Source organism: Pogona vitticeps, chromosome 2, assembly GCF_051106095.1.
Source record: "Pogona vitticeps strain Pit_001003342236 chromosome 2, PviZW2.1, whole genome shotgun sequence".
NCBI classification, from domain to species: domain Eukaryota; kingdom Metazoa; phylum Chordata; class Lepidosauria; order Squamata; family Agamidae; genus Pogona; species Pogona vitticeps.
Genome location: NC_135784.1, coordinates 146,303,955 through 146,316,403, shown reverse-complemented (window position 1 = coordinate 146,316,403; position 12,449 = coordinate 146,303,955). Strand labels below are relative to the sequence as shown.

Below are 12,449 nucleotides of genomic sequence, written 5' to 3'. Positions count from 1 at the left end.
ATGTGTGAGAGAGAGTTGAGAGAACCTGTGTATTCAGTGAATCACTGTCTTGGAATGGGCCCGGTATTGTCGGCTCAGCTATCCCAAGACCATACTGAGGCCTAACATTAACAATGGTTGCAGAAACTTCCCACAAAGTCGTCCTTCTCTAATGCAGTCAAGATGGAGTTATGTCATAGCCCACACAGAAATATCATACATTGTTCTATGTGGAACAACCCTAAGATGACACCTTCCATCCTGAAGGATTTTGCAAACTTGATGGTGTACGCAATTCGCCTCCTTCCAGAAGGCAGTGAGTGGTATAGGTGTAGGTGTGTGTTTGTGTGGCAATTAGCCGGGCCAAATGACACATACTGCATAACCATGGGTGGGAAAGAGCTTTCAGCCAAGGGACACCACAGCAAAATTCAGGCCATACCAAATGCATAATGGGATTTTAATGGGTGCCCAGAGTGGATGGGACGTTTTGCTTTAAATATGCTGCCTGAAAAGGTCTTTCTACTCAATTTGTCTACCACAGGAGGATGGAGGTTTGAGGCTACCCTGCCAGGATTTTAACCTGTGGTTCCAGGGAGTCTAGAGTAGGTATTTTAAATCTGATATATAGACCACAAAGTCCTGCCCGCTGATATATGCATGAAATATACGCATGGTAGCATTCCTCTGTATAAAAATACATACCATAATAGCCCTGTGCACAAAGCCGGTACAGAAAACCTATTTATGAATGGGCTATATACGCTACCAATCATAATGTCTATTAATCATACAGTAGCCAGGTGGAATGGCTTCCTGTCAGTTTTCTAAGTATATTGCAAACCCTGAGCAGCAGCAAAGTCATAGGCATAAGATATAGGTTTCCAGACCAGTCCATGCAGATGCTTTCATCAGACATGAGCTGTGCGGGGGGGGGGGGGGAGTGTCTCTTGAAATTAGCCTCAGCAGTGGCCCATGTGCTTCAGCCTTTTCAGCCCAGTGGGGTAGATGGCGCAATTATAATTCATCCTTAGGTCATGCCAGCTGATGTTCACTTGGGACACAGTATTGTTAAAAAAAAGCTGTAAACTGCTTTAAGGCATGTGAAAGGTGGGGGTGTCTACACGTGGGGGTGTCTACACAGAAGCACACAGAGTGTACGATGTGCAGGTACACATTATTTGTATGTGATACTGTTGCGTGTTTGATCTATAGATACCTATCACCAATGTGTTATATAAGGACATGCAACAGTGGAAATCATCTTGTATAGCTACACAAAAGGTGTAACTTTTTGAGGAGACTGTCCTGGAGTTAAGAAATTTCCATAAATATTATTTTTTTGTATGCTGAGTCTCACAACGTAGTATGCACCCGATAATGCCTACTGAGATTTGTTAACTTGAGGCAATTCGCTTTCCAAGGTAATGCCATTTGTTTTACACCAGTATAACTAGACAAGAGATTTTGACTGTTGGTTGAGTGTTAAGAGCACCAGGAGAGGCCTTTTACTGAGTCCCACCACTTTCACAAGTTCTTTTGGTGGGGAAACGGGAGAGGGCCTGTTGCTGCTCCCAGACTCTGGAACTCCCTCCCATAGGAAGCCAGACTGGCCCCATCTTTGTTGTTCTTCTGCAAATAGGTAAAGACCTTTCTCTTCAGGCAAGCTTTCCCTGAGTCAATAGATGTCAAATGGGCTTTTTAAATGGATTGTTTTACCTTACTGCATTGAATGTGTTTTGGTGTTGCTTACGGTTTTTGGGTATTGTATTCACTGATGCTTTGAGTATTGTATACTCATTGTTACTAAATCTTAGTAATCTTAAATATTGTCTTTTAATTGGTGTAAGCTGCCTTGGGTCCTTTTAAATATGAAAGGTGAGTTAAAATATTTTAAATAAAATAAAATAAAATAAAGTTTAGAAAAACCACACTCCTTTTCTATATGTCTGGCAGCTTCTTCAAAACCAAATCCATTTTCTGCATATATTTGCCTATCTCCCTGCTCTCACAGCAACATTCCCCAAATTGCACAATAATTAGTTTGAGAAAATAACCTTTCTTTTCTGTATAACTATGCAGATGCTTATGTTGCATTTTATCACTGAAACCAACATCACAGCAAAAGGCCGCTGGAAAAGTAAATAACCTTGAACATTTCAATTGTGCTTTTTTACTCCTACACATTTTCCTTGCCAGTAGCAACATCTCTGTCCAGTTGTATTGTAACAAAACCAGGATGCCAAGCCAAGGATAGAACTAAATGTTGCAGAAGGCATGTGTGCATTGTCTAAAATGAACCTGCTCTTCCAAATTCTCCCTGCTCTCCCCCTTTAATATCTAATGATACAAAAAAAGAAAAATATCATAGTGTTGTGAGCTTTCTCACTCCATGGTAACTGATATGAAAACTGATAACTGGGAGGCATGTAAAAGGGGGGGGGGCTGGGGAGAGAAGGACATTTATTTTAACCTTTTCACTCCTTGCAAGTTGTAATTTGGAAAAGGAGGAAGCTGCCTTACACCAAGTCAAAGTGCTCAGCTGTTTGGTGTAGTGCAAGTCATGTTGGCTGAAATGCTGATTCTCCAGGATTTCAGATAAAAGTCTTTCTCAGATCATTGTTGCTGCTGGTTTGAGCTGAACTTGGAAGAAAATGGTTCCCAATAACATAATTATTTGTAACTAGTTATCTTTTGGGCAACATTATATTGCTAGCAGTAGCAGTTCTTTTTTAGGTATAAAGGGTGATGCCTAAGTTACCTAAGTTTAATGAGTAACACTTACTAACTTTCAAACATTTCTTTCCAAAGGAATTTTAGGGAATTGAAAGAGGCGTTTTAAGAGACATTTTTCAGGATTTATGCCATTTGCCTCTCAATCTCAAATGGCAAGGGAAGTATTTTGGGGTGGTGGTAGTTGTATTTTGTATTTTTATAAATATTTCCAAGGTGCCAGATCAAAACTGGCCACTAGAGAGTATCTCCCTCTGTTCTTTTCTGGCCCACTGGTAACAACACCACAATATACTAATAATCTGCAACACAAATTACTTGCATGGATAGAGTGACAATAACAGCAAAGGGTTACTTTTAAAGCTTAATGTTGCAAGCTCTGAGTTTAGGTGTGGATTTAGGTGAGATGTCAATCTCCTCCTCCTCCTCCTCTTCTTCTTCTTCTTTGTATGCCGCATTTCTCCCAACAAAGAGAGCCAAGGCGGCTCACAGCATTAAAATTCACACAATTAAAACACAATAAGTTAAATATTAAAAGGCAAATTAAACAATATATGATTTAAAATAAAATTAAAAGATTAAAACATGGAAATTATTTGCTGAAATGGGATTCAGGGATTCAGTTGTAATTCCTCAAAGCTTGCCTGAAGAGATGGGTCTTTAGCCTTTTTTGGAAGGATAACAGGGAAGGGGCCATCCTGCTGTCCCAAGGGAAAGTGTTCCATAGCCTGTGAGCAGCCACAGAGAAGGCCTTCTTCCCGTGTCCCCATCAGCTGTGCTTATGCTGGCAATGGGACCGAGAGGAGGGCCTCCTCTGCTGATCTTAATCACTGGCAAGGTGCAGATAGGGAGATCTATGCCTTCTGTGACACAGCTTGTCTCTTTAGCTGGTATACAAAATCCAGTAATACACAATATACAATATACAAAACCATAAACTTTCAACCACTTGATAAAACTGAGCATCAGAGATGAACTTATCATACTAGGTTACAGGCAACATATAACTCCCCTGTTATGGCAGCTCGACTGGCTGCCAATCCATTTTAGGGCACTAAATGGTTAAAACCATTTAGTGGAGCTGCCATAACCAACCATTTAGTGATGGTTTTAACCTATAAAACCCTAAATGGCCGGGGCCCAAGCTATCTAACAGACCCTATCTCCCCCTTTCTTTACAGGCAGGCTTTTCTTTAAACAACTGACTGACAAAATGGATTTTTTTTAAAAGGGAGCATTTTATTCTGTGTTTTACTTGTGTTTTTTATATTGTTCATATTATGAGCTTTAATGTGCTATTTGTTTAATTTTTAATGTTGTAATTTATTATTGGTTTTTTACCTTTTTTTTCCTTTTAATACCATAAGCTGCCTTGGATCTTTTAGGAGAAAGTTGGCATATAATATTTTACTTAAATTAATAACATGTAGATTGAAAAATAAATAAATAAATAAAATGTTTTAATATTCATACTAAAATTTGCTAAGGATAGGCCAATGTGTAAGGCATACAGTGGGGTCTTGACTTGAGAACTTAATCCGTATTGGAAGGTGGTTCTCAAGTCAAAAAGTTCTCAGGTCAAATCTGCATTTCCCATAGGAATGCATTGAAAACCATTTGATCCGTATCTGCTCTTTTCCGTCCATAGAAACTAATGGGAAGCTGCTATTCCGCCTTCGACCACTAGATGGGGATATTTTGTTTGTTTTTTTCTTAGGTCAAGAAAGGTTCGGGGAAGGCAGGGAAAATACAGTCCAGGCAGTACAGTACCACGCCTCCCACGTGGTTTTTTTTTCAGTTTTTAACTCAAATCTAAGTATGTAAGTCAAGTCAATATTTTCCTATGAGAGTGGTTCTTAAGTCAAAATGTTCTTAACTTGAGCCGTTCTTAAGTCAAGACCCCACTGTATCCACTGAAGAAGCCCTGTCTCTAATATACACTGGCCAGAATCCTTCTACAGATTTATACGGGTGTTTACAGTCATTGTAAATTTCAGTAGTGAATTGATTCCAAATAAGACATCTATGTAGGCATTTGCTGCTGCACTGGAGTCATATGACATAACTTGCTGCAATGTGCTGCTTAAATTTACACCAACAGAGTTATGCCAGCAGGCATCACTAACAGAATTCTGGCCATTAACTGATAGGTGAAAGTCTAGGAGCTGAGCACTCAATCAGACAGCCTAGGCAAGACTGCATGGTCCATCTTGATAGAATTCTGGATGCTAAAGATTTGGGATTAACTTTTTGTATAAAATCAGTTCTTAATCTTTGGGAAGAGCAGGAATTTTTGAAAATATGTCATTTTTTTAAAAGAAGACTCTAGTTTAACTGTAATACTAATATTTCCTTCAAGGACCCAACATTTGATCCTACCATTAACAAACCAGACATAAATCCAGAGATCTCAAAAAATGAGTTACTCTAAACTTAACAAGGAAGTGACAAAGGAATGTCAAGCTTAGTCAGTAGCCTTGTGTCTCTGAGTGCATGCGAAAGGAAAGGAGGACAGACGTGGTGTATAGGTCTGAAGGTAACACTGCTACTTATTCAGAACAGAAAACCAACTTCTCCTCACTTTTTAAGGCAGGGATTCCTCCCTATTTTTCTAGTGTGTGTATGTGTGTTGAAACCTAGAGAATATTTGCCTTCGTATACCAGGAGCACAGGTTTGTAACCTCAGTGTGTGATAAATTAGAGCTTTCAGTAGGAGTTTTTCCTGGCACAGATACTAGAACAACTCCGCTGAATAGCTACTACTGCTGAATTTTAAAATTTCCCTGGCTCCTTGTTTAGCCAAAACTTAAAGCTACAGTCAGTTAGAGCTTGGCAATATGCAGTCTTCAGTAACCTTATCTTTTTATAATAATCATGTTTATTACTAATGGGGATTTCTCAGGCAGCAGTGTTATAAACTCAGTCACCGTGGTCCAATAAGATATGACAGTGTCAGAAAACTTTTCAGAACTAGGCAATCAAAGTAGTTCACATTCTGCTACCAACAATGTTGTGTAACCATGCTTTCTTTAGTCACCGAAAGTCTACTACAGCTCTAGAGAACTGTTATATTTCACTCCTGTGGTGGACATGTTGTTAAGGCCTTATATTGTATTCGGATCCTGCACAGTCCTGTTGTGCAGGAGTTTTCCCAGGTGAAAGTTCCATCTTGAGAATCTTGCAGGATAATGAAATCTCTGAATGTTGAGATTGAACTGGAGCCAGAATATTCCTGTCTCCAGCTCTCTTTCACTTAAAAAAGATAAAGTCTCTGCAAAAACAAGGTTCTGTGCCAGTCTTTTGCCAGTTGTATTGAATTTTATTTCCTATTTGTAGGCAGTTTTTAATGTAAAATATTTAAGAACGTATTCATAGTCTTGTAGTTTTGGATGTTTTCCAGTAGTGATGTATGGAAGTCAGAGCTGGACCATAAAGAAGGCCGACCACTGAAGAACGGATGCTTTTGAACTGTGGTGCTGGAGGAGACTCTTGAGAGTCCCCTGGACTGCAAGGAGAACAAACCTATCCATTCTGAAGGAAATCAAGCCTGAGTGCTCACTGGAAGGACATCTTCTGAAGCTGAGGCTCCAGTACTTTGGCCATCTCATGAGAAGAGAAGACTCCCTGGAAAAGACCCTGATGTTGGGAAAGTGTGAAGGCAAGAGGAGAAGGGGACGACAGAGGATGAGGTGGTTGGACAGTGTCATCGAAGCTACCAACATGAATTTGACCCAACTCCGGGAGGCAGTGGAAGACAGGAGGGCCTGGCATGCTCTGGTCCATGGGGTCACGAAGAGTCAGACACAACTTAATGACTAAACAACAAAGTTTTGTAAGAGGTAGGCATGTTATTTATTTATTTATTTATTTATTTATTTATTTATTTATTTATTTATTTATTTATTTATTTATTTATTTATTTATTTATTTATTTATTTATTTATTTATTTATTTATTTATTAGATTTCTATCCCGCCCATCTAGAACAAGGGTCTAGTGTTAGTCTGTGCAAGCATATCAGGCAAAATCCAAAAGAACAGAAAATAAAGCAAAAGACTAAGATATCTGGCACCTTTAAGACTATAGTATTTCAATGTGAGCTTTCATGGAAACATCCACTTCAGGAGGCATATCTTGCCATTTGAACCTGTACACTCTAGCACTGAGTTGAATTTCCCTGATCCTCCTCGTTTCACAAAAAGCATTGGGATTTCTTGGAGGAAAGCTAAAAATTTGATTAATACTAGGAGGAGATGTATTCCAGGAGATGGCACTTTGTCACCAGACCGTTGCTCAGAACACGGTTACATCATGACATGGTGTGGGCAACCCTGTGAGAACACAAGACAGTGACAAGCAGCAATGAGTGAGTGAGTACTGTGTTTCCCCGAAAATAAGACAGGGTCTTATATTAATTTTTGCTCCACATAATGCATTAGGGCATATTTTCAGGGGATGTTTTATTTTTTTCATTTACAGCAATTTACATTTGCCCTCCTAACCCAAAAAAAGAAGAGGGCAGTGCAAAGGTGGAACGCCCCTTAAATAACCTGGCATGCCCTCCCTCCTCCTTTTAGCTCTTGTGAGGCTAGCTAGTCTCGCACTATAAAAGGGCAAAGAGCCAGCCACGCTGGCCGAAGTCTTTCAGACTCGCCAGTGGCTGCAGCATTATTCAAATAGAGTCATGTCATCTTCTACTGGTTGCTGCACAATGGTGAAAGGCGGGGTTTTACTTAACTGGGGCTTATTTTTTGGGGGGGGTAGGGCATATATTACGAGCATCCTGAAAAATCATACGAGGACTTATTTTCAGGCTAGGTCTTATTTTCGGGGTAGCAGGGTAGCAAGCAGTAAAGAATGGTGGATTACTCTCCTTATGGCAATTCTGAACAATTTTTTTAAAGCCCTCATTGGTGGCAACTAAAACTTCTTGTTTAAACTACTGGGAATTGCTGCATGCAGGAGTAATCATTGCCCTAATCTGGCTCAGACCCCAAAAGAAAAACTGTTTCAGAACTATACTGTATATTTACAGTTAATATGATATGGCGCATATATATAAAATTTAGGAGGAGGAGGAGGAAGATGAGAACAAGCAGATATATATTATATATTATCCTCATTTTATATACAGTATATTTATTATATATAACGAGGATAATATATATAATTTAGGAGGAGGAGGAGGAAGATGAGAACAAGAAGGGAAAATCAGTTTTAACTGCATTGATAAATATATTGATTTGTGCTGAGAGATATGAAATATCTCACTCCTATAAGTAGATGTGTCTACTCTTATTAATTAATTACTAAACTGAGTTTTCTGCCTGCCGTCTTTTGGAAAGATAACCTTACTCCATATTTTTTAAAAATACATCTTGCCCCCTTTCATTAATATTAAAGTAGGAATATATCTTACTTCCTCACAGACTCGTTCCAGTTTCCTAGGATTCGACTGAATGGAACTTTATGTTGAATAAACAGAACTGTGTTGGAAGAGCTATTCTTTGCCATGCCCAGGAGACTGAAGCAGTAGAACTGTAGACAACAGAATTTCAAATGACAGATGGGAAATTGTTTTCTTAAAATTATGCTTTTTAAAAAAAAAAAGTATGAATGAATGAAATCGCTCCATCTAGGAAACTAAACTTTTCTTTCTGATACAGGACAGACAGACATCTGTCTGCCTTCAGTCAGGAGTACTGAGGTAAATATGGAAAAGCAAGGGACAGTCACATGGCCATTACCCTACTCTAAGGAAAGTCAGTAATGCAGGCAGCTGAATCAGCCCATAACAACAAAGAAGAAGGAGGTACTTTGTAAAGTTTATGGCTCTTCATTTATCATTCCAGATTAACTATCCTCATATACATTTGAATTTTAATGTTAAACATAGTGAAGGATTGGGAGAGGCCCTGATGCACCGCCTGCCTCCAGGCTGAACGGTCAGGCAGTCCTCGAAGCAGCAAAATCAGGGAGCTGGACAGATTGTATTTGTCTTCAGTGTGGAAGGGATTGTCACTCTCAAATTGGCCTTTTCAGCCACACTAGACGCTGTTCCAAGTCCTCGATACAGAGCACGTTACCATAGTCTCTCGAGACTGAAGGATGCCTAAGAAGAAAGAGAAGGATTCAGACCTTTGATCTTCCATCTGCAATTTGACATGATATGGCTGATTCTTTTTCCACATTCTGCTGACTATGTAGACTGGGGCTAAATCTCATAGAAGCCAAAGGAACAACAAACACAGTGTTTTTGACCAAGTTATGTGTTGTTGCTCAGAGTGCAGATTAGAAGAGGGCCAAGAAGATGCTTAGATTTGTAACTGATAGAAATCACTCAAGAACTATAATGGCATTCTATGTGAGTGTATTTTTTTTCTTACTTTTCATGCACAGAAAAAAAACATTTTGCTATGTTTTAGGAACAAATTGAGTATTTTATACACATACGAATAGCTCTCTGGGAAGCACTTAAATTTACTAGCGGTTCGTAAATTTACTGACATTTGGCAACACTGAATCTAACATGCAAGAACATTGGTGGAAAATAGATCTATTGTAAATAATTATATGCCATGGCTTAATTTGAATGTGCTTTTGCTAAAGTAGCTTTCCCCAAATGTGTTAACTAATTCGTTTGAGAGGGCTTGTTTAATCTGGAAAAAAAATCAATTGCTAACTAAAAAGTTAGTTTGTTAAAGTATCTCACTTACTTTAAATTAAAGGAGACAAATGCTTCTGTTTGCTTGTGGGCAAAACAAAGGAGGCTTTAATTAAATCAGTGGCTGAACTTCAGTGGGACACTATTTTCCTTTTGTTCACATGGGGGCAATTTCACTCTTGAACAGATTTGAAATTGTTGCTTGGGAAAATGAAATACAAAGAGATGAGAGATTGCCCTCCCTTTTTTTCCTTCCTTCTGCCCCAGACAGTCTTTTTGAAATTAAGAACATAAGAAGAGCCCTGCTGGATCAGGCCGAGGGCCCATCTAGTCCAAATTCCTGTGTCTCCCAGTGGCCCCACCAGAGGCCTCTGGGAGCACACGAGACAACTAGATGCCTGTCTCCTTATCCCCCTCCCCTGCATCTGACATTTGGAGGTACCTTCCTTCTAAGTCTGGAGATTATCTCTTCCCATCATGGTTTGTAACCTGTGATTGACTTTTCCTCCAGGATACTACCCAGATTCAGTTATGCAGATCATAAGAATCTGCTGATAGTTTCAAAATAAATGAGTGTGCCACGATATTTGAATTTTCTGATGTGTTCTGTACAAGAATCTACTACTAAAAATGTTGGAGTTTTGAATTTCTCCTTAAATTCCTCTAGTGGTGCAGCAGAAATGCAGATATTCATAGAGTAGAATAGCTTCAAGTTCCCCTGAGTAACCCACTCCTTTTCTCATTAACTGGCACTTACAGTCTCTGTAACTCACTTTGATACATTAGTTGTAGAAACAATGAAAACTATTTTCTTTACTTACATTTGTGAACAGATCAATAGCAAACTAGCAAACTAGCTACTTCAACAAGCTTTAACAGACTAAAGAGTAGTGAGACTTTCTTTTAATTCAGAGGCAGGAAGAAACAATTGCTTAGTGCTAGACAGATTGACAATCACCCTAGTTCAGAAAGGTTCCCTCAAGCCACACCTTGGGGCTACTATTCCAACAAAGAATAGAAAAGAATACAGTGGTGCCTTACAAGACAAATGCCTCGCAGGACAAAAAACTCGCAAGACAAATGGTTTTGGCAATGAGGGTTGATGACTTGCAAGACAAATGTTCCTATGGCCATGCTTCGCTAGAAGAATGTTTTCCAATTTTTGTTCCTGCCTCATGTTTGCTGATTTTTAAATATTTTTCTATGACGTTTAAAAAGTTAAAGTTTTTGATTGAATTTTTTAAAATCATCTGCACAATATGTATGGCTTTAAAGAACACTTAATAAACCCCTTGTTAACCAAATTTGACTTTATTCTGACTTTTTTTGTCCATAGGAATGCATTAATTAGATTTCAATGTATTCCTATGTGAAAACGCATTTCGCAAGACGAATTTTTCACAAGACAACATTAACCACGGAATGAATTAAATTTGTCTTGCGAGACACCACTGTATGGAGAAATAGAATGGTCTGTTGTAGGCAAAGGTGTCAGAAAAATGACCATGCACAGAATATATCATATGGGAAGCAGGATTAGAGTCCATTAAACAATGGTCTCCAACCTTGGGCCTCTAGATGTTCTTGAACTACAACTCCCAGAAGCCTTCACCACTACCTCTGCTGGCCAGGATTTCTGGGAGTGGCAGTCCAAGAACATCTGGAGGCCCAAGGTTGGAGACCAGTGCATTAAAAGAGGACAACTAGAAGAAGAAAAAACAGTTCTTTAAGATAGGCAAATAACACAATATTTCTGGCAGAAAATAGCAACAACTTGCAGCTACTACTGATGGAGGTTGAAGAAAAAATATCCAAAAGTATGATTACAGTTGAAGATTAAACAGACAAAAATGATGACTAAAGAAGAATTGCGTAACTGTAATGTTGTCAATGAAGAAATGTAAATTATTAAAGATTTTCTATATCTCAAATCAGTCATCAATACAAATGTTGACTTCAACCAAGAAATCAGAAGGGCAGCTGGGAAGGAACTAGAAAAATCCTGAGCTGTTTGGATGTATCACTGGAGGCCGAGGCCAAGATCATCTGTGTTATGGCATTCACAAGTACAGTGTGTGGATGGATGTGGAGGTTGAACGGTGGAGGAACCTGTCAGGAAAAAGGTTGACATATTTGATCCGTTATAGGAGAGCTGTATGGATTGAATACCACAGGCTTCCAGAAATGGGTTCTAGATCAAACTAATTCTGAACTCACATAGAAGCTAAAGTGAAAAAATAATGAAACTACCAGACATTGGACGTATAATGAGAAGACAAGGCTCTCTGGCAAAGGCTAAAGAAAAGTGGAAGGCAGTAGAAAAAGAAAGCCTAACTTGAGGGGGACTGATTCAGTAAAGGTAGCCAAGGCCTTTAGTTGCTTCTGGTCTTAGTTTTCAAGACCAGGGCTGTTAATGATAGGACTTTTGCGAGGTCATTAATTCCAAAAGTCACCATAAGTTGGAAATGACTTGACAGCATAACAACAATGTAAAGGGGAATAGCCCATGTTGCGATCCACAGAAACACGTTGGTGTCCAAATCAGTTTCAAATGCCTGTAAATAAATATGGAAATGTTGCAAATTAAAGGCCTATAGGAATGATGAAATAATTTCATCAGATGCTTATATCGAAAATTTGCATATTAATAGTATTCTCATTATAACTCTTGCAGTCCTACCCAGCCTGTCCTTCCAAAGTAAATACCATTGAGTTGATTTTTAAAAAATACTTCTTACGTATGCTAATGAATACTACCCTTAAATTTGCATAATAAACACAATTATAGTGCAATCCTATATGCAACTTTCCAGAAATAAGCTCGATTGAATTGAATAAGACTTAAATCCATGCAAGTGTACATATGTACAGTATTGCAACCTCAGATTTATTCTCCAAAAAGTTTCCAAAATCACACTATTGTATTCTGGGTATTCTTTCCTTTCCAAATTTGTGAAATTAGGGGGATGCCCTGAAATTCATGGCATTCAGAATTCATTTTCAAGCATGCCCACAAATGTTTGTTCTTTAAGAGGAAGAAAGGAAAAGCAAGTGGTATCATTTGGTCAGGACT

General features: G+C 38.7%; 1 long non-coding RNA gene across 1 annotated transcript; it reads left to right on the top strand.

The window, feature by feature from the left end:
* Positions 1–3,850: 3,850 nt before the first annotated feature.
* On the top strand, positions 3,851–11,964 carry LOC144586311 (uncharacterized). Its single transcript, XR_013541077.1, has 2 exons — positions 3,851–6,551; positions 8,142–11,964. It is a non-coding gene; the product is annotated as an uncharacterized LOC144586311 (long non-coding RNA).
* Positions 11,965–12,449: the final 485 nt, after the last annotated feature.